The 21980-nt window shown below is 34.9% G+C and overlaps 1 protein-coding gene and 1 non-coding gene across 5 annotated transcripts in view; both read right to left on the bottom strand.

Moving 5' to 3' along the window:
• Nr6a1 (nuclear receptor subfamily 6 group A member 1) overlaps positions 1-21980 on the bottom strand; it is a 216632-nt gene that overhangs the window by 187245 nt on the left and 7407 nt on the right. The window lies entirely within an intron of this gene.
• Positions 8865-8940, bottom strand: Trnaa-agc (transfer RNA alanine (anticodon AGC)). Its single transcript has one exon. It is a non-coding gene; the product is annotated as a tRNA-Ala (tRNA).

Genomic DNA, 21980 nt, shown 5'->3' with positions numbered 1-21980 from the left:
AATTCTTGGGTGGCATCCATTTTCTTTCAGAGCTTGAAATATTATTCCGGGACCTCCTAGCTTTGAGGGTCTGGGTTGAGAATTCAGTTGAGATCTAAATTGGTTTACCCCATATGTAATTTGATTTTTTTCCTCTCACATGCTTTAAGATTTTATCTTTATTCTGTGCGTTATAATGTGTCTTGTTGTGGCTCTGCTGTAATTTTGTACATTTAAGGTCCTGTAAGTCTCTTGTATTTATCTATTCCATTCTTTAGGTTTGGGAAATTTTCTGCTATTAATCATTGAAAAGATTGTGCATTCCTTTGCTTTGTATCTCTACTCCTTCATCTATTCCAATAATTCTTAAATTTGGTCTTTTGTTATCCCATAATTCTTGGATGTTCTGTTCAAAAAATACCACCAGAAAACTTCTAGGACTAATAAATGAATCCAGCAAAGTAGAAGGATATAAAATCAACATACATAAATCAAACGCATTCCTATACATCAGTGATGAATCCACTGAAAGAGAAATTAGAAAGACTACTCCATTCACAATAGCCTCAAAAAAATAAAATAAAATACCTAGGAATAAATCTAACAAAAGAGGTAAAAAGACGTCTATAATAAAAACTACAGAATAAAGAAAGAAATTGAAGAAAACCTCAGAAGATGGAAAGATCTCTATGCTTCAGGATAGGCGGAATTAATATTGTCAAAATAGCTACACTATAAAAAGTGCTATACAGATTTAATGCAATTCCTATTAAAATCCCAATGACATTCTTCATAGAAATAGAAAAAGCAATAATGAAATTTATTTGGAAAAACAAGAGACCCAGAATAGCTAAAGCAATCCCTAGCAAGAAAAAGTGAAGCAGGAGGCATCACAATACCAGAAATTAAACTATACTGCAGAGCTATAGTAACAAAAACAGCATGGTATTGACATCAAAATAGACTTGTAAACCAATGGTACAGAATAGGGGACACAGAGACAAACCCACATAAACACTGTTATCTCATACTAGACAAGGATGCCAAAAACATTCACTGGAAAAAAGACAGCTTATTCAACAAATGGTGCTGGCAAAAGTAGAAATTCATATGTAGCAAAATGAAATTAAACCTCTATCTCTCACCCTGCACAAAAATCTACTCAAAGTGAATCAAAGACTTAGGCAGTAGAACAGAGACTCTGCACCTCATAGAAGAAGACAGGCCCTAAACTTCACCACATCAGCCTAGGCTCTGACTTCCTTAATAAGACTCCTAAAGCACAAGAAGTAAAATCAATAATCAATAAATGGGATGGATTCAAATTAAAATGCTTCTTCTAAGCAAAGGAAACAATAATGTGAGGAGAGCCCCTACAGATTGGGAGAAAATCTTTACCACATGCACCTCCAATAAAGCATTAATCTCTATGATATATAAAGAACTCAAAAAACTTAACACCAAAAAATAATAATAATAATAACCCAATCAATAAATGGGCTAAGGAACTGAACAGAGACTTCTTCACAGAAGAAATAAAATGATCAACAAATATACGAAAAAGTGTTCAACACCTCAAGCAATTACAGAAATGCAAATCAAAACTACTCTAAGATTTCATCTCACTCCTGTCAGAATGGCAATCAAGAATACAGCCAATAATAAATGTTGGCAAGAATGTGGTGGAAAAGGTACATTCATACACTGCTGGTGAGACTGCAAATTGGTGCAACCACTATGGAAAACAGTATGGAGATTCCTCAGAAAACTTTGAATGGAACCACCATTTGACTCAGTCACCCCACTCCTTGATTTATTGATTTGGTTTATACATAAAGGACTTAAAATCAGCACATTATAGAGATGCAGCCACATCAATGTTGACAGCAGCTCAATTCACAATAGCTAAACTATGGAAATAACTTAGAGGACCTTCAAGAGATGAATGAATAAAGAAAATGTGGTACATATACATAACAGAATATTACTCAGCCTTAAAGAATGAAATTATGGCATTTGCAGGTAAATGGATGGAGCTGCAGAATTTTATGCTAAGTCAAAAAAGCCAATTCCAAAATACCAAAGGCCAAATGCTAATCCATAATGGGGGAGTGAAAAAACTTTGGACTGTGCAGAGAGGAGCAACGGAGGGGAGCAGTTACGAGGATGGGAAGGACAGTGAAATGAGACAGACATTATTACCCTATATACATGTATGATTACACTACCCAGTGTGACACTGCACCATGTTCAGCCAGAGAAAGGAGAAATTGTGCTCCATTTGTGTACAATGTGTCAAAATGCATTCAATGGGCTGGGGCTGCAGCTCAGACAGAGCACTTGCCTAGGCACTAGTTTTGATCCTCAGCACCACATTAAAATAAATGTAAAATAAAGGCATTCTGTCCATTTACAAGTACAAAAAATAATAATAAAAAAATGCATTCTACTGTCAGGCATTCTACATGTCATGTTCTAATTAGAACAAATTTTTAAAATAAAATAATAAATCCAACATTTGAAAAGCTACTTTTTACCACCTTATTTTCCTGGACACACAAATTCTTAATTTCAAACTATCTTTACACAGAGATAAAAATGTACCAATTTTGATGTTGAAAGCAATTTCCTAATATGAAAACATCAATAAGGGCTGAGGTTGTGGCTCAGTGGTAGAGCACTCGCCTAGCAAGTGCAGGGCCCTGGGTTTGATCCTCAGCACCATATAAAAATAAATAAATAAAGCTATTGTGTCCAACTACAACTAAAAAATAAATATTTATTTTAAAAAACAATCAATAAAGTGATAAGACTAGAGAGGCAAGACACCTGAACACTGGCTTTGCTCTACTAATAAGTCATTTGTGTAAAACCAGGGAATCTATCCCTTCTATGCCTCTAATTTTTTTTTTTTTTTGCATATAACAGATCTTATAATAATAAGATTATACAAAGATCTTATAATGCTAACACTTAAGTAACATGAGTTCAGGGATACTACAAATCATTTCTAATCTCTTCTATCCCTCACTAGCCCACATTTTACAGAAGGAAGAAATTATGAACAAGAATTAACGTTTGTAGCATTTCTGTGATTTAAATACTAACCATGGTATCAAAGGCTTCCACATTTTTCTGATTTAAAAAAGGAAAAAGTAGGATTTACTCCATAAGGATTGAATAATAAATAAAAAGCACTTGCGAGAGTACTTGGCACATAGTAAATGTTCAATACAAGTCACCCATTATTATCATTGTGTCATTCTAATCTTCACCCTCTAAAGTACAAATATAAATACTTAAAACTTTTATTTAAAATTTTTTTTTAGTTGTAGATGGACACAATACCTTTATTTATTTTTATATGGTGCTGAGGATCAAACCTAGTGCCTCACACATGCTAGGCAAGCACTCTACCACTGAGCCACAATCACAGCCCTATTTTGTATTTTATTTAGAGATAGGGTCTCACTGAGTTGCTTAACACCTCACTTTTGCTGAGGCTGGCTTTGAACTTGCAATCCTCCTGTCTCAGCCTCCCAAGCCACTGGGATTACAGGCATGAGCCACCATGCCTGGCAAGACTTTTTGATTAAAAAATTTAAAACGGGCTGGGGATATGGCTCAAGTGGTAGCACACTCGCCTAGCATGCGTAAGCACTGGGTTCAATTCTCAGCACCACGTAAAAATATTGTGTCCACCTAAAAATAAAAAATAAAAATAAAAAAATTTAAAACATTTTGCAGCAGCTGTAAGAAAATATTACATTCCATGTACACAGAAGGAAAAGGAACTTTTATTAAGTCTATTAAGTTTTCCTTTAGTGCTGTTTTTGAGATGCTGACTTCTTGACAAGGCCGGGAAAACTGACTTCATGTCTCAGATCTCCCAATCAACAAAATACATAATTAGGGTATATTTAAGTGCTACAGATTCTAATCTTACCCTACCTTACTAAAATCGCAACCCTACTCGTATAATACATGCTTCCTTATAGTGTTCAACACCTGTTATAAATGCATCAGGTTCAGACAGGAAGTTCCTCTTCTAGAATTATCATGCATTAGCAAAAACATAATGTTAGAATTGCATTCTTATTTCCCTACATCTCAACACTAAGTGAAATACTGAGAGTACTGGGCTTCCAAAGTAAGAGATCATTACCTGGTATACAGATGTTCTGATCTAACTCTAATAATCCTCTTTGAATATGCCTCACATTTCTGAGAAGCTGAAGTGATCATAATTTTTAAAAAGCAAATACTGTCAAAATGAAAAGGGCATACTTGTAAAGTCAATTAAGGCAAACCAAAATACAAACTGGCATAGGAATTAAAACTGTAGAAATACATTGGTTATTTATAATCCCTACCACATTATGGCTCTTGTGTTTACATTATTCATTCTTCATCTTTTTCTCAATAATATTTAGCCTAATGCTATTGTGTTTTATTTCCTAAAAGGCATTAAGGATCAGAACTCTTCCATTCTAGAGATATGCTTCTCTGTCACATGCCCACATCCAACATTTGAGCAAGATATTCTTTACTTGCCTCTTCACTGGCAAGAATTTGTTTCAAAACTTACAACAGCATCTTTCTCCAATAGCACACAGTGGGTTTGGACTTACTACATATAATTATGTTTAAAAAATCATGGCAAGGCACAGTGGTAATACCAGCAGCTCAGTAGGCTGAAGCAGGAAGATCACAAGTTGAAAGTCAGCCTCAGCAACTTAGTAAGCTGCTGAGCAACTCAGTGAGACCTGTCTCTAAATAAAAAACAAAAAAGGCCTGGGGATGTGGCTCAGTCGTTAAGTGTCCCTAAGTTCTATCCCCGGTACCAAAAAAAAATCGTGATCAGGTAAGAAAAAAAATTAAGCCAGGCATGCCTGTAATACCAACAACTTGGTTGACTGAGACAGGAGAATCACAGATCTGAAACCAGCTTGAGCAAGTTAGTGAGGTCCTAAGCAATTTACAAAATAAAGAATTTTTAAAAGAGGAGGGGCAGTCTTCGGATATAACTTAGTGTAGTAAAGCACCTCTGGGTTCAATCTCTAGTACCAAAAAAAGGGCGGGACAGAATAGGCTAAGATTTTTAAACAATTTTCAAAGAACATGCTATATCTATCCCTAAGGTTAAAAATGGAGGAGACATTCCTCTCTGGTTTTAATTCTTGTATCTGACATTAAAGCAATGTCTCCTAAATACCTACCAGATTTCTCAGAGTGCAAACAGCTTCAGCTTTTGGTAAAAGAGGATCCAAAATGCAAACCTGGATTTGTGTCCCATTTTTACCATTTACTGGGTCAAATCACTTTACTGTTCTCAGTTCTCACATCAGCAACATATAATATTATTTCTTATAAGATTTCTGCAGTGAGGGCAAGGGGGGATAGGAAGGGAAGCAGAATAGAATAGACATTATGATTGCTGTATGTATGTAGGTGACTCTGACCAGTGTGATTCTGCAATCTGTACAATCAGAAAAATGAGAAATTATACCCTAATTGATTGAAATGTATGCATTGCCAAGATCATTGTAATGTCATGTGTAGCTTTTATTAAAATTAAAAAACCAAAAACCAAAACCAAAACAACAACAACAAAAAAAAAAAAAAGGAGGGTACCCAAGCCTATTCTTTCTTCCTAATAAAAAGACCTGGAAGTGTGAGGCTGTAGTTTCAGCCCTATCAATCATGGCTCCCCAAAAGTGTAGAAATCTGGATTTGCCAAGTGGCTACATGCATCTTCAGCATAGCTCAGTTTCAACTGATTGATTTCAAAAAGTTTTGCTTGCTTGCTTGTTTTCTTTCTTTTCTTTTCTTTTGGTACTGGATACTGAAGTCAGGGGCACTCAACCACTAAGCGACATCCTCACCCCTTTTTTGTGTTTTATTTAGAGACAGAATCTCACTGAGTTGCTTAGTGCCTCACCTTTTGCTGAGACTGGCTTTGAACTCACTATTCTACTGCTTCAGCCTCTCGAGCTGCTGGGATTACACGTGCCACCACACCCAGTTCATTTTAAAGACCAGGGAGCAGAGTATATGTAGGCCCAAGCTATTCATGGTTGGGGATAATGGCCTAAACTATCATTTAATGTCTTTTAAAAATAAAAACCTATTCCCAACACTGATTTAATGGAATATGTGCACACCAATATGGAAAAAAAAAGTAGAACAGAATTTTTTTCTCATTTTGCTTAATGTCAAGAGCCACCTTTCAGCTACTATAATCATCAGATTTGTTGATCTCGAGATATAGATAGGGAAAATGTAAACCTAATGTTGTCAGATTTTTTTAAAAAAATGTATAGGAAAGTAGGGAAAACAACATCTGATTATCCTGTGATATGCTCCCCTGATGTGCAGAGGAAGCTGAAGCTGGGGAAAATGCTAATAGTGGTGATGGAAGAAAAAGGAGGAGAGAAATATTTTTAAGTGCTTACTATGTGTCAGGAACTGCACTTCTCATACTCTCTTAACAACCTCAGAGTGAAGTTAACCCCTGTTTAACTGATGGTGAATTGATATTGACAGAGGTTAAATAACCTGACTTGAGACTCAGAAAAATCTGCGGAGTGAGAATTCAAATCCAAGCATATCCAACTTTCCCCTGCACCAATACTACCTCCACTGAGCCACAAGAGTACCAGCCACTGTTTATGATATTTAACTGGAGTGGAACAAATAAACAAAAACCAATCATTCAACTGAAAAAAAAAAAAAAAAGATTTCTGCATATAATTAACCCACAATGAGCACACAATAAATTTCAGTTTAAGAAAAAACAAAAGGTAAATCATTAACTACAAAATCTTCAGAGAATGACACTAGTCATACCCCAGCACTAATTAGGCTAAACGTGGACATTAATGGAAATTTTTTAAAAATCACAGTTCAGTCAAGAAAAAAACTTTCTTCTTAATAAGAACACATATAATTTTTTTGAGAGAGAGGGAGAGAATTTTTTTTAATATTTATTTTTTAGTTTTCGAGGGACACAACATCTTTATTTTTTTATGTGGTGCTGAGGATCGAACCCAGCGTTGCGCACATGCCAGGCCAGTGCACTACCGCTTGAGCCATATCCCCAGCCCTGAACACATATAATTTAATGTGTGCTCTAAAGACAGAAATTATGGTTTTAGTGTGATTTATAATTTAAGTGGTAAAACTTTTTCTAGATTGTGTAGATATGAGCTTAAGAATAAAATTTCAAACTTCAAGTTTGAAATCTTGCTTACTTCATAGCAAGGCATGATGACAATTTTTCCCCAAGTGCGGAGGACTTGCACATGCTAATGCTAGGCAAGCACTCCACCTCTGAGCTACATCCCCAACCCATACTGACAAATCTTACCCTGAGCTAAATTCTGGATTGAAAGTGTCTCAGAGCGGTGAATTATACATTTAGGATACACCAAGTATCAGAAAATTTTTAATAAAATATTAATTAAACCAAGTGTGGTCCTCCATACACTAAATCAATTTAGTCCCTAAGACTAGAAGCCTATTAGAAATAGGTTTCATAAGATGATTTATCAAGAATTTACAATATGCCTAGCGTACATACAGTCCAATAAGTGAGACATAGGAAAATCTGACTTCTAAGAAAATCCCTCCATAATTTCTTTCCAAATGCAAAGATGTTCTTTAAAATAATTCAGACTATAATCTTTTTTGTGTGTAATCAGTGGAACATAGTATTTAAATACAGGATATAAAAGTTCCTCTTTTTGTATTTGAAGTAACCAACACAATACAAAATTAAATAAGAAAAAATGTCAATAGATTGTTTTTTCTTATCATAAAGTTTAAAAGATCTTAAAAATATTTAATTTGATTTAAAGTCAGATTAAAATAATCACCTTTTTCAAAAGAAGGGCATCTTTAGAATTCAAATTAAATTATAATCTAGACTCCAATTATGATAGTTGTATCTGGTATCTATTGTCTCCAACAGAACATAACCCACTAAAATGATAATTATTATAAATGTGAATTATAAAACTACAAAAGACAATAAAATCAGAGAAACTACTTCAATTGCATTTGAGATAACAACTGTTTCAAAAATTGCTAGCATTTTCTTTTTTCAAATGCACATCCCAACACTATCTAATTCGAAGTCAAAGGAAGGTTTATGACTTTTTATAGTTAGTTCAACAATCACTTTATGTAGGGGTATAAGTGCCTATAAAATTATTTTACACCCAACTCAGAGAACTGCATTCAAGAAATGCGATGTTTTCAAAAAGACCTGAGTTCCTTCAGATGAAACTCTCTCTCACAATAGTTAAGTAAAAACAACAAAACATCAGAAATATGCATCTAAAAATCTCCATTCTGGAGTCAGCTGAATTCTCCCAGATGAGGAAGAAAAGAAGAAAAGCAAGAAGAGTGACAGAAGTTGACTGAGATGAAATAAGGAAAAGAAAGGAAGGAAGAAGAGGGTGTGCTTAAGTAGTAAGGTGTGTAGAACTACTGGTTCAAACTTAAAACAAATGTCCTCCCCTCTAAGCCTCCGTTTATTCATCTAATGAGCACACCATCACTTGTGTTAGTGTTTCACAAAGCAAGATGACCACTTCACAATTTTAAGTAGTTGAAAGAGAAAACTTTATTCCAAAGCTATTACCTTTTCAATTCTCTTTCAATCCTTCTGACAGTATCAGAAGAAAAATTTCAGTTTGGTACTAGTTATACCAAATTAATCAACCTTTCTATGAAAGGTCTAATCAGAGACTGGTAGACAATAGCATCTAGTCAGAACTTAACACAATTTTATTATTTATTTATTTGTTTGTTTGTTTGTTCATTTATTTATTTATTTATTTTAGTTGCCAATGGATTTTTCACTTTAGTTGTTTATTCATATGTGGTGCTGAGAATCGAACCCAGGGCCTCACACATGCTAGGCATGTGCTCTACCACTGAGCCACAGCCACCACAATTTTATTTTCATGGAACATATTTTAACAGTTACCTTCTTTTGTGGTAAATAATTTTTTGTTTAAAATAATGACAAGCTTTGTCTTAAATAGTTATAGTTAATGCTTTTATTAACTATAACCTAAAATAGTTAATTCCTTTGGCTGTAAAGTATTAACTATTAAATAAATCCAAATATTAAATAAACTATATTAGAAAATGGCAAAAATCATGATGGCAATAAAGAAAAAACTAAAGTTTGAAAAATACTAGTTTAAAGCACATGCTTTCTATGTTCAAGGCCCTGGGTTCAATCCCCAGCAACACATACACAAACTGGTTTACTGGAATAGTGATACAAGTGCTGATAGGTTATTTTTCAATTCTAAGCCTCTGTTAACCTAACTATAATATGGGCCTATCACAATCTTTCAAAACTACAGAAAGGATTACACAAATAAGTTTAACCAATGCCTGGTACTGAGTGCTCAACAACTAAAGAATATTATCTGAAAGCACTTTTAGAGACCTCTAGGGAAAGAGTATATGGAGAAGGGTTAGGGAAGCTAGGCTTCCTGTATATTAAAACCTGAGCATTTCCTCTGGTTGTAATACTTCCCACTAAGAACCTCCAGGGACCTCGCCTTGCTTTTTACCCTGATAAAGTTGCAGTATAATCTCCTAAGGCTAATGATTTAGTTACAAGCAAGTGACTGGGAATAAAGTGCTACAGAAAGAATGGTACATATCTTAAATCACTGAGAATTCAAACCCCAGAAGGTACCAAGAAAGGAAGGGCCATACTATAACAGAAGTCCAGGCGAAATTAAGATACTTCATTAAGGCAAATTCAAATTGCTGTAATCACCAAGTGATTGATTGGTGGCCCATGAACCAGTTTTGATCATTTCATCATCTGCTACTAATCAACTAGAAGACTCACAGGTGAAAAACCCCATAGGAGGAGAAAAAAGGAAAAGATCCAACCCTATAGAATGCTCCTAACAAAAACACCAAAGACTGAGGATGTGGCTCAGTAGTAGATGCTTGCCTAGCACGTCAGAGTCCCGGGTTCCATCCCTAACACCACAAAAAATAAATGAGTACTTTAAAAAAAAATAGTCTTACTCCTATGTGAATGGCCACTTTATTTTATATGTATTTCCTAGTTTCTCCAAATCTGTGAAGTAATTCCAACTCAATTCACCAAATCACCAAATCTCCTAACTACCAATTTTCTAAATTTACCCAAAATTTGCTTTAGTATTTAGGTAGTTTATTACAATAAATACTGATGGGTCGTTTTGACTAGCTTTAAGGATTTCTGTCAAGTGACAACTGACAGGATAACAGCATTTTCAAGAATGTTCAATTTGTCTTTCTCCTAGCTTTCTGTTCCTGTTGCTAGAAAGAACTGGAAGAGGAAGAGGACCTCTGCTGGTGGAAAAATCCAGACTAGTGTAGGTTGCAGGGAATGGGAAAGGAAGTTCCAGAAAGGAAAGGAAGACAGGATAAAGGAGAGGAAAATTAACAATGATTCTGTAAATTCTACAAATATGACTTATCAAACTGACTTTTATTGCATTAGATATTAAGTAAACTGAACATGTGGCAAACTGGTTTTCAGTGATTTGGATTTTGCTGAACTGGTTTGTTTGACCTGTGAACTCAGTAACTTTATTTACATTATTTTATTTAGCCTGTATACCTTTATTGCTCATATGATTTCATATCAAATTCAGAAAAAGAAATTAACTCAGGAATTAACATTCTTAAAGTTATACAGCTACATTCTAGGTTCTTCACATACTATTTCATTTCATTCCCCAGTAAAATCTATGTGGCGATTCCACAAGCTTTTACCACTGCCCCTCCTCCAAAAAGTCAAATAATAGGAAACAAAGGATTTACCTTAGGTCTAATTTGAAAACTCATGCTCAAATACACCTAATAATCACTACATCATAATAACAATTTGCTGGGCTGGAGCTATGGCTCAGTGGTGGTGCACTTGCCTGGCATGTGTGAGGCACTGGGTTCGATTCTCAACACCACATATAAATAAATAAAATAAATGTCAAAAAAATTTTTTTAAAAAATTACTGATATAACTATAACCCCTCACCCACCCTAATACAATAACTACCTAAACATATGTATCTGCTACTCATTACTTTAGGCAAAAAAAAAAAAAAAACAGAGATGTGATTATTTTATTTAGACTAGATACTCTTTATTGCTCATATGATTTCAGATCAAATTCAGAGCTGAAATTGCTTGAGAACTTCCATTACTATCATTAGGGACTCTTAACTGAAAATGCCTGCTATGTACTAAGACCTTTTCCTTTTTATGTTGGCTTCATTCACAGAAACACAGGCATATGATTTCATGACAAAATTTATTTTGTCAAAATGTGTCTACCCTAGTCTCATAAAATAAATATAAAAACTAATTCTAAAATCTAAAAGACTTATATAAGACATTAGTGCTTGCTCAAACTATTTTTTACAGCTGGACTCTTCAGGAAATTATCACATACATGATCTAGGGGACAAGTTTTCTCTCTTCTATTGAAAGATAAAACCTGACTTTTCCTATTAGTAACAATTTCAAAGTTCCTTCTATCAATAAGATAGTAGTTCGAGGATCTCTAACAACTGAGAATATATTCTAACTTTTGGGTAAACCAAAAAAATTATAGATCATAGAAAATGGTCTGTATATAAAGCAGTGTGAGTGTGCTGGTGCTAGGGATGGAACCTAAGCCTTGCACATGCTAAGTACATGCTCTACCACTGATCTACATCCCCCAGCCCCTAAAGCATTTTTTAAATAGTAATATTTTTACTTTAACACTAAGTATAATCATAAACTTTTATTAACAAAAGTTCATAATCCTGTAAAATATATTTTAAGAATCAAACTTACTTTTTTAAAAGTGGTAAATATTTGTTCTTATTCTCTAAAAGATTCAAAAGTCTCTTTGGGCTGGGGTTGTAGCTCAGTGATAAGACAACTTGCCTCGCACATGTGAAACACTAGGTTCAATCTTCAGCACTGAATAAAAATAAATAAAGATATTGTGTTCAACTATAACTAAACACACACACACACAATAAAAATTTCTTTGATGTTAAGATAGGGAAAATTTTAAAAACATAGGGAAAAGATAGGTCTTTTCAGCAAATCTGAATAGCCCAAACTGACATTTTGAAAAATGCCACCCAGGGTCTGGGGTTGTGGCTCATGGGCAGAGTACTTGCCTAGTACATGTGAGGCACTGAGTTCGATCCTCAGAGCCACATAAAAATAAAGGTATTGTGTCCACCAAAAAAAAAAAAAAAAAAAAAATTAAAAAAGAAATTTCACTCAACCTTAAATCTTTTCAAAAAATATTTTAAATGTTCAATATGAACTTCTATGTTCTTTAAATGTTCTATATGAGCTTCTCTTCTGCATAATAGTACCTCTCATCATTGCTGATCTTCAATGTCCACCCAAGACCAAGTTTAAAGCTTTAGCAAACAGAATAGGATTTTACCTAACCTCTTTTGAAATCAACAAAAGCTATAAATTTAACTCAAGACAGCTTTTGTAGTTCAGTTAAATTCAAGGTCATCTCAAGGATTTTAATTACTAACAGAATTTGAGGAGGTATATACTTGGGATAGTTGAGAGAAAGAACAGCTGGTTTATTCACTTTCTTACTAAAATATTATAAACAACTGTCTTGGACAATTTCAAGTTCTCAGATTACCAGTGGTAGGCAAAGGAGCAAAGACAGAATCTTCAAACATTTGTTTACTTTCAATAGACACAAAGATTTTTTTTTATATATATACTAAGGATTGAACCCAGAGGCGCTTAACCACTGAGCATCATTCCCAGTCCTTTTTTATATTTTATTTTTGTATTTTGTATTTTATTATATCTGCTGAGGCTGGCTTTGAACTTGTGAACATTCCTGCCTCAGACTCCTGAACTGCTGAGATTACAGGCATGCGTCACCATGCCCAGCTCAATGACACACACCTTTAAAAAGACTTGAAGACGCCTTCTTTTTATTTCAGCCAATGACTTATCTTTAATTAAAAATTTATAGACAATCAAAGTGTTCCCATTTCCATCCCAGTTAAAAAAATGTGAAAGTCTTTCAAATTAGTATGACACTTCACAGACGAAGAAATACAATCTATCAAGAAATGCAAATCAAACTCCATTCAGAATGGCAATTATGAGGGCTGGGGCTGTAGTTCAGTAGTAGAGCGCTTGCTTTGCACGTGTGAGGCACTGGGTTTGATCCTCAGCACCACATAAGAATAAATAAAGATATTGTGTCCATCTACAACTAAAAAAATGTTTAAAAAAAAAGAATGGCAATTATGAATAATACAAGCAACAATAAATGTTGGTGAGGATGTGGGGGAAAAGGTACACTCATACACTGCTGGTGGGACTGCGAATTGGTACAACCATTATGGAAAGAGGTATGGAGATTTCTCAGAAAACTTGGAATGAAACAACCACTGAACCAACTATCTCACTACTAAGTTTATACCCAAAGGACTTAAAATCAGCATATTACAGTGACAGTAGCTAAACTATGGAACCAAACGGGGTGCCTTTCAACAGATGAATGGATAAAGAAAATGTGTGGTACACATACACAACGGAATATTACTCAGCCTTAAAAAAGAATAAAATTATGGCATTTGCTGGTAAATGGATGGAGCTAGAAAATATTATGCTAAGCCAAGTAAGCCAATTCCAGAAAAACCAAAGACCTAATGTTTTCTCTAATATGTGGCTACTAACCCAAAATAAGGGCAGGGGAGCTAAGGAAGAATAGAATTACTTTAGATTAGGTAGCGGGGAATGAAGGGAGGGGAGTGGGATATGGGAGTAGGAAGGACAGTAGAGAGTAAATCAGTCATTATTACTCTATGTACATATATGACTACACGACCCAGTTGGATTCTACATCATGTACAACCAGAAAAAATGAGAAATTATACTCCATTTATATATATCATAGTAGTGTATTCTGCTATCATATATAACTAATAAAAACTAATAAAATAATTTTTAAAAGGAAAGAAAAACAAATTATTATGAGATTTATGTAGATCCTTTCACCATCAAACCTGGAGGCAGGGTCATGACAAAAAAAAGAGAAACCCATGCGGATTATGCAGATTTCTAAAGAATTCAAGTTTAATTCATCTCTCCATGTACCTAATTTATAATCATACACAGCTGAAAAGTCTCAAAACATATTAAAGACTTTGAAGAAAATAAATGTATTAGAAGACACACTCGTATCAGTTCATTCACGCAGGATTTTGAGAGACAACCAGGGAAGGTTCCAGAGTATCTTTGCCACCCATTCACCCAAAATCTATAAAAGAAAAGCAGGCAGTGTCAGAAGGTCCTTCAGCATTGCTCTGACCAAACTGGAAATACTGGGTGGGTGTGGGAGGCAACGTGCATGAAAAAAACTAGTGCTAGAATCCAAAAGGTTCAAACACAAGCACTGGCAAAAATTTTCTCTCACCAAAAGAGAGAGAAAACAATATAAACAGCCTACCACAGTGTCTCAATTTCATCTCTAGCACCAAGCATTCATTTTTTAAAAAATTAGTCCAACTGACATCTCTAGTCAGCATCCTTATAAGTTAGAAGTTGAAGTATCTCAGTATAAACTAGTTGTTAGTGAAGGTACTTTGAGGTAGATATATACTTTTAAAAATTACCACCACCACCATCCCAAAGAAAGCACAAAATAGTATGGGCAGCAGTGGAAAACCGGTGAAAAACTAAAATTATCAAAATGAATGGCAATGAAAAACAATCATACAGCTATCGAGTTTTATATAAATTTGCTGTTGAGTGAAGTTTATTACATGAGAAAATACAGAAAACAGTATTTACAATACGATGGCAAAAAAACTAGGATTTGAAAAAAGTCTATAAGGATGTTAGGTTATTTTCCTTTCATTTTCTATATTTTCTACAGTGACTACATACTTCCTACTCTAAAACATTAAATTCTTAAGCAGTTCACACCTAAGGATATAAGGATAATAGGCAATTTAAGCACAGAAGTCAGGAACCACTTAAAAGCTAAATTCAAGATACAGGCTAAATCCCTCCTGATTTTTATTTACATGCAATCACTTCCAACTGTGTTCCCCAGGATATGCCCCTTTCAACAAAGCTCTGACACTGCTTTCCAAACAAAGTATTTGAAATACAGCCCGGTCCCATCTGTGCTCCCAGAATTAGCTTGGAGAATAAATTTACACTATTTCACATGTATTGCCCATAAATGTTCATTAATTTTTTATTAATGAACATTATATATGAAAAGCAAACTTACTTTGAAATATTTTGAAACGGCTCACAGCAGATAGGAAATTTTATCTTGAAATGTTAAATGCATTCATCACAGTAGCATTTTCAGTAACTACTTGCCATCAGTTAAATTCTAAATTCCAACTAGCCTAATCTTTCAGTTAATCTGTCAGCAAGAAAAGGAATATTTTTTTGTAGGAAAGCAATTGTACTTTCCCACATTAGGTGATTGATTAAGTTCTCTTCTTTAAAAGGCTGATTGGTTTCCTGGTGCCAGTAAAATGATTGATGAATATTTCAACTGCAGCTCTCTTGCTATACCCCCCACTTTGCCCCTCCCCCATGCACTGCCGCCTTTCCTGCTGGGTTCCCTTTTACAGGCCAGCAGCATTTAAGTTTTCCCTTCTGTTTTGCAATTTTCCTTAATGAACCCACATTTTCAAAGGCAAGGCATCTAATCTTAAGATACGACTCTTCTCAATGTGAATGAAATTTGCAGATAAAAACCCCTTTACAAGTCATTAGGGAAAACTCTGAAATTAATTATGGGTTTTACTCAATAAATGAAATTGTACTCACAAAAAAGAAAATGTGGCAGGAAAAAATTATAAGTGGAAAGAAAAGAGGTCATGTTAAAAAACAAATGAACATCTCAATTTATATTATAAACTCCCATAAAATTAGAACTTTAATTATAAACAAAAATCAGATTCAGAATGGAATTTTAAATTATGTGGTCCTGCAGACTTTAAAGTGGCGAGGTGTTCTAAAATCAAAACGGTGGGGGCGGGGAGGCACTGAGGGTTTGACTCAGTGGTAGAGCACTTGCCTAACACATGTGAAGCACTGGGTTCGATTCTCAGCACCACATATAAATAAATGAAACAAAGGCCCAATGACAAGTAAAGAATAAACAGGGAGACTACGCAAAAGTGTTCTTAGAAGGATGATTAAATAGAATTTGAAATCATCCTAGAGAATGTGGGCAGTAGGTACCACAAATAGCTATTTGTTTTAGGCAAGGCTTTCCTAAATTGCAACTTCCTGTTTTACAACTGATTCATTCCAACATAAAGTTGGAAAACACCTTCAGGGATTATAAAATTTAGCCCCTTTATTTCATAAGTGGGCCCAGAGTGATATGCCTTTGCAAAAGAGTAAAAAAATCAGAATTCAGTATAAAACTACTTCCTGGGCCTCACTTATAGCATCTCAATGTGGTCTGTTCTGTGAAGTCCTTCCCCAAACCTGATACAGTGGCATAAACCTGTAATCCCAGCAACTTGGAAGGCTACAGCAGGAGGTTCACAAATTCGCAGGCAACCTTGTCAATTTAGTGAGACTTTGTCTCAAAAAAAAAAAAAGAGGGATGGGGGGCCTGGGATGTAGCTCAGTGGTAAAGCATACCTGGGTTCAATCGCCAGCACACACCCAAAAAAGGTAAAGTCCTGGGCTGGAGTTGTAGCTCAGTGGTAGAGCACTTGCCTGGCATGCATGAAGGCCCTGGGTTTGATCCTCAGTGCTGCATATAAATAAATAAATAAAAGATCCATTGACAACTAAAAAATATATTATAAAAAAATTAAAAAAAATAAAAAATTTTAAAAATTAAAAAAAAAAAGGGGGGGGGCTGGGGATGTGGCTCAAGCGGTAGCACGCTCGCCTGGTGTGCGTGCGGCCCGGGTTCAATCCTCAGCACCACATACAAACAAAGATGTTGTGTCCGCGGAGAACTAAAAAATAGATATTAAAAAAATTCTCTCAAAAAAAAAAAAAAAAAAAAAGGTGAAGTCCTTCCTACTCAAACTACATTGTTACCATTCAATCTATTAACCCACACTATCTATCATCTTCCATTTTTCTATCTCTCTGCTAGGAAATCACCTTCTATATTTCACACTTTGGCCAGCTAGCTCTTATATTTCTATTTTCAAAGGGACACATCAACTTTCTCAGACTGGTCCTCCACTTTCTTTTTTTTTTTTTTTTTTGGTAGTTGTAGATGGACTGCATGTCTTTATTTAATTGGTTTATTTTTGTGTGGTGCTGAAGATCGAACCCAGTGCCTCACATGTGCAAGGCAAGTGCTCTGCCACTGAGCTACAGCCCCAACCCTGGTTCTCCACTTTTATACGCCAGCTTTGTGTGGCAGAAATAATAAGGTACAAAGGACGTACAAAGGCCACCTTTTCCTAAACTGTATTCCCAATCAAGCAAATAGCCAGAAGTTTGTTGGCCATTTTGTCTTTATCTTATATATCTAGACTCTAATTATGAGGAGGAGGGCTGGGGTATAGGTCAGTGGTAGAGCACTTGCCTAGCATCTGAGGTCATGGGCTTGATTTCCAGCACCACAAAAAAATTATAAGGAGAACCATGTTTCCAAACAGAAACTACATTCTATACCTAGGAGGGCACATCAAACCTTAGATTTAGCTTACCTAATCTAATATACTCCTTAACTTAGATTCTGACCTCAATTTTCACAAGCAGCTTTTTTAAAAAAAAAAAAAACTCCCTTTCCCTTATATTTTTAGATTTTTTTTTTCTGACTACCAACAAAGTATTCTGATTAAGTACAAGACTCGGATTCCTGAACTGCCTCTTCTTTCATTCATTCAACATTCATGAAACATCAATTCCATGTGCTTGAAGTACAGGTACAAGATATCATCCCTGCCTTAAGCAGCGCAAAATCCATTTTCCTTAGCACTCCATAGATTCACCAATTTGGCAAAAAAAAAAAAAATTCTGGTTAATTACTTACTAAAGTCAACATGAGAAAAAGGAAAAAAGAGTCACAGGAACTTGAAAAGTGAATCTTTGTGTCTCTCTGGTCTATAGGACTTGAATTCTTGGCCTCAACAACTATAAATGGCCTGTATTCTCAAATGTCTGCTTTAGCATAGACACTATGCTTGGCACTTTACAGATCTTTATAAACTCTAGTCAAATTCCAAGGTGCTAAAATATAGGAGTTCATATTGAATCTATTGAACAAACTATTAACTGTTTCCTGGCTGTTACTGTGAAAATAGGGGAGGGGATTAACCCTACCCTTTGTCGGCCTCAGTTTTCCCATCTGTAAATGGAGACAATGATTCTACTTCATAGGATTATAAGGATAAAATGAGTTAATATATGTAAGCTGCTTGGAGTATTATAGAAGCATCATGTAAATGTTAGTTGCCTTTATTAAATGAGAACACTGAAGTTCAGAGAGGTCAAGTGACAAAAGTTACATAGCTATAACCATTATTCCTCTAGAAGAGCAGTCCCTGCCCTTTTCCTCACACACCATCTACCAAAATCCTTCCTCCTCCTAGATGGAAGTACTACTGGCACTTCAAAAAAAACAAAGCTCTCTAAATGGGTGTCAATGGGGGGTTTCCCCCAGGTGGTTTATTATCCTGCAAAAATGGTATCTTGGGGGAAGGACTGCAAAGCTAGACAGAAAATCTCATGACAAATTAAATTTCAAGAGTACAGTAAGAACATGGGAGGAAAATATCTGCATCAGTTATTGGGTTTAATATTTAAAGTGATGGGCTGGGATTGTGGCGTGGCTCAGTGGTAGAGCGCTCATCTAGCATGAGGCCCTGGGTTCCATCCTCAGCACCACATAAAGACAAATAAATAAAATAAAGGTATTTTGTCCAACTACTTCTAAAAAATAAATAGTTTAAAGAAATACTTAAAGTGATTTAACTCCATTAAAGTATGCATTTAAAAGCTGGGTTTAGTGGTACATGCCTCTAGTGCCTGCTGCTTGGGAGGTTGATACAGGAGATCACCAGAACCCAGGAGTTCAAGACCAGTCTGGGTAATATGGCAAGACCACATTTCAAAATCAAAAATAAAATAGAGAATACATTTAAAGATTCATCTGGGGGCTGGGGTTGTGGCTCAGCGGTAGAGCGCTCGCCTAGCACGTAGGAGGCCCTGGGTTCAATCCTCAGCACCACATAAAAATAAATAAAATAAAGGTATTGTGTTGATCTACAACTAAAAAAATTAACAAAAAATTCATCTGAAACTTTAAGTAAAATCAAAGCATTAAAATGTAAAATGTATCTTATAACTAAGCTGCAATCCCCACAAAACATAGAAATGTTTAAAAGGTTCATGAGACTCCAAGAACATCAAGGTAATCACAGAACTATGAGAAAGCCTAAATATATCACTAATCTTTCATCACCAACCCAATCTTCACCTAAAATTCTGATGCAGTAACTCCTTATTGTTATTCACATTGTTATGTGATATTTCTTCAATCACCAAGCCCACTACAGAAAGAGTTCTGTCTAACAACTACCCTAAGGAATAAATCCTTAACTCCTTAACAACACAGTAATTGACTTACACTAAAATGTTACTCACACTAAGAAAGGGTATTCTTAGACCAGAAGAGGAGCTGCTGCTCCTTACTTTATTACCACCTTAGGGAAAACCAGGTTGAAAGTAAACCAACCCACAAAATGACATTGCCAAAAACCACAACTTTAAAAAAAAAGATGAAAGCTAAACTTGTCTAAGAAAAGCAAATAAGCAAACTATTTTTAAAAGATGGGAGTTTTATCTAATATTTTGTTATTTTTATAGCAATAAATCTTATTAAAAATTGTGTTGTCAGATTTTTTTTCCCCACAATTTTAAGTCTATCCTTCCTGAGAAAAAGGGCTCTGTTAGAAAACTGCTGCTGCAAGATAATTAGCAGTTAAGCAACAGGTTTCATGTAGCAGGTAACAAAAGGCTTATCAGAGAACTCAGGGTGAACTATGACACATTTCATTTTGCTTCAAGCAAAGAAAACTTAAAATAATACCCCTCATTTCCAGCAAAAGGTAGCTCCATTACAGAAAGGGGAAAGATAAGAAAATCCTAAAGTTAAGAAGTACTAATATTATCTGGTGAAGTTACCATTTTATTACAAATTAAGTTGGTTCATTTAGATGAGTCTCACATAGTTTTGTCTGAGTGCCCTGCTAAGAGCCTTTTCATACTCTTAAATATTGTTGAAGAACCCAAAAAACTGGTATTTATGTGAGTTTATCTATCGGTATTTACCATATTAGAATAAAACTGAATTTTAAAAAATATTTTAAATATTCATTTGAAAGTAATATGGCATTAACAAAAATAACATTAAAAATAATTACATTTTCCAATAAAACAAAAATTAGAAGAGTGACACTGTTACATTTTTGCTAATCTCTTCAATATCTGGCTTAATTTCAAAAGCTAGATCCTCCTGTTTCTCCAGTCAATGTGTTGTGATGTATGTATGTGTTCAGGGTTTTATTTCTCATGTGGTTTTGGATGATGTATAGTTAGAAATCTGGCCTAAAAGAGATTCCTAATTGGAAAAGGAGTAAGAATTCACCTTCTAAAATAGCTATGCATGTTTTCCTTTGATATTATATCAAAACTCATTAAGTGGTGATTTCCTGTAGTTGAATTCAAGGTGCTATCTAAAACTACTGACAGCAAACTATGTGTTCTCTGTTAAGTTAAAATCTATAGGTCAATATGTTTTGTTTTTTTGTACTAGGGATTGAACCCAGGGCACTCAAACATTGAGCCACATCCCCAGCCCTTTTTTCATTTTATTTAGAGACAGGGTCTCACTGAGTTGTTTAGGACCTCGATAAGTTGCTGAGGCTGACTTTGAACTCAAGATCCTCCTGCCTCAGTCTCCTGAGCTGTTGGGATTATAGGCATGCACCACCACCTCCAGCTCAATATGACTTTTTAAAAGGTCTTTTGCCCACACAGGATTTTTAATTATCACACCTAAGCGTTTTGGAAAAGACTGTATTACTGAGATATGCAGAACTTCCAAATAATTAATAAATTTCATTATACAATATTTTTTAAAAATCACGTTTGTTATTACCACCATCCATCTTATAAGAAAATGTTTTAAGTTATTGGTAAGCTGCCAAATTCATAGCTACAGGTACAAGTTTTTCAAAATTCTAAATGTTGCCTGAAAGATCAAATTTTATTCACTGGCAACAAATGGTTAGTTTTCCTTAATGTGACAAGCTCACTGTTCATTTTGGAGGTCAGACAAATGCCCAGGACTGAATGAACAAACCATAGTATGTCAACTGCTCTTTTAAGTGAATATGGTGTTAAATGAAAAGAAGTAGTCAATTCAGCTCACAATATGATCACACAAGCACTCTTCCTTAAAAAACAACCATTCTATTGAAGTATACGTAAGAAATGCTTTATGTGTACTTGCCATTTCATCACATACAACAAAAACACAGATACCCAAGGGTTAAGATTTAACCTGTAGCTCAGTGGCAGAGCACTTGCCTAACATGTGTGAGGCACTGGGTTCGATCCTTAGCACCAATTAAAAAATAAATAGATAGATAGATAGATAGGGAGATAAAGGCATGCTGTCAATCTACAACTACAAAAATTTTTTTTTAAAAGATTTAATAAAATTAATTTTTTTTCTGCTTCTTCAAGGGCATTCTCAAGTGAAAATGGCTTTTAAAAAAAAACAAAAACAAAAAAAAAAACACAAATGCATGGAGGTAAAGAATAGTTTGGTACCCTGATTTCCTATAAGGAACCAGCAGTTTTTACCCACAATCGTTTTTTGAAAATATCAGTACAAATATCAATACAGTGGAGAAAAAAGCAAATGTCTTAGTAATATAATGACAAGAGTTTGACCTGGAGAA

This window comes from Callospermophilus lateralis, chromosome 2, assembly GCF_048772815.1.
Source record: "Callospermophilus lateralis isolate mCalLat2 chromosome 2, mCalLat2.hap1, whole genome shotgun sequence".
NCBI lineage: Eukaryota > Metazoa > Chordata > Mammalia > Rodentia > Sciuridae > Callospermophilus > Callospermophilus lateralis.
This window is presented reverse-complemented; position numbering and strand designations above follow the sequence as displayed.